The following is a 1,948-nucleotide window of genomic DNA, read 5'->3' on the forward strand; positions in this document are numbered from 1 at the left end:
AGAGGTTAGATGCACACACTGAAGGAAGTATAAATGGGATACAAGCAAAGACAGGAAAGGGCTACTACACCCTTTGGGTGGCTTCAAAGAGCATGCCTTTCTGCTAGCAGCAGTACGTGCTAGTCTGCGGTACCACAGAGGCTTTGCTGAGGACATGAACACTGACTGAGAATGAACACTGCCCCTATCTCTTCCATCAGGTGACAAGGGCTTTGTAAGCAGGTCAGAGCCACGGCTGCAAGGTGCTTCTGAGCCAAGTGGGATGGTACAGGATCAAAAGGTCTATTAAACCAGTTTATGTGTACTTCTGTCCCTAGCTCTACAGACAACCTTCCCTGTCAAATGTTAGTTGAAACCACCACCAGTTAGCAGTCTCTCTCAGTCACTGTCAAATATGCCCAGGGGAACTACTACCTAGCCCAGTCTGTTGGGAAGGAGAATCACCCAGGGCTGCCATCTGGGGGCCTAATCACCTATGCCAGCCAAAAGTGGCAGGTGCAGAGTAAGGAGGTCCACCCTCCAGCAGCTCTACTACCTGCACCAGGCAAAGTGGGGAGTGCAGAGTAGGCAGGGCCTTACCAAAGTCCATTGCCACTGCACGGCCATAGATTACTGCTCCTCATTGCTGCTCGGCTGCCGGAAGTTGCCGCTCTGCTCTGCTCTGCTGTCAGGGGGTCGCTGCTCCGCTATGCTGCTAGGGATCATTGATCCTCTTCGGGTTGTTTATGCAACCCCAAATGTCTTCAACCCTGACCTGCCCAACAGCAGGATGAAGGATCTCAGCTCTTTCAAAACTAGCAGATGACAGGTTTCTATCTGTGTACTTGTCTCCACTGACACTTCCCCTTTGGGACTGAGGGCCAAATGCAGGGTCATCCACAAAGGGATTCCTGGTTCAAGTCTCTCTGGCTTCCACCTAACTCCACTCTGGATCTGAGGGTCTTTCCACTACAGACCTCTGCAGAGCTTACAGTCTGTGGCCTTTGCACAACTTCCCCTTCACAACATTTGAGAAGAGAAAACCTATGAACAAAGATATGACTGGCCTGGCCCTTTATGTTTGCACATTTTACCCACAAACAGCAAAAACAGCCCCTAGTATCCACACCTCTGAACACATGTACCAATGAGCATATGCAGAGAAGGCAAACACAGTTAGAAAAACAGAACATAACCACAGTAATAGATGGAGCACATACACCATAAGCAGGGTGCATTTTGTGTTTAAAAAACCTCCCCAGGAAATACCTCCAAGGGAAATGTCTCTTGTACGCTCCACCCTGAGCCCTATATATCAGGAGCACCAGGCTGGCTAAGGGACTGAGGGCTGAGCTGAGCTTGGCATAGAGCCGGGCTCAGTGCTTCTGCAGGGAACGAACAGCCACACTGAAAACCTCGTATGTGGGCTGCTGTGGTATTGCACTAGACCCTGCCTTCTCTAGAGCTAACCAAGTTCTCAGGGGGCTGTAGCCATAGGCATGTAGCCAAGGCCATATGGTCCCTGACCCAGCAATGGTCTAAACCAGGCAAAAATGGGGAAAAAAATCAGCCACTGCCCCCAGCTAGGGGGCTGCAGGCACAGCCACTTCCTTTCCCAATCAGGGGCCAGCAATGATACAAAGCAATTAAAAAGAGGCATTAAGCCAGGCTTTCTGTTATGTCTGTCCCATCCCCGTGTCAGCAGAAACCAGCACCTGGAGCCAGTGTGCCAGCCACGGCCCACACCGAGCCCAGAACAAGCAGCTACCAGAGATGTCAAAGACACCAGCTGAGGGGATGCCAGAGCCAGCGAGCAGCATAGCAGTCCCTTTGTTCCTAAAGCACATTCTGGGCTGCAGCCATGTCAGGCTAAAATTCAGGCTCTTAGAAAGAAGGCTGGTTAGAAAGCAAGCATTTTCCACAACATTTTTAAAAGAAAGACAGAGGATTGTAAAAAAAAAAAAAAAAA

The sequence above is a fragment of the Crocodylus porosus genome, unplaced genomic scaffold (genome assembly GCF_001723895.1).
Source record: "Crocodylus porosus isolate Cpor-Errol unplaced genomic scaffold, CroPor_comp1, whole genome shotgun sequence".
In the NCBI taxonomy this organism is placed as follows: domain Eukaryota; kingdom Metazoa; phylum Chordata; order Crocodylia; family Crocodylidae; genus Crocodylus; species Crocodylus porosus.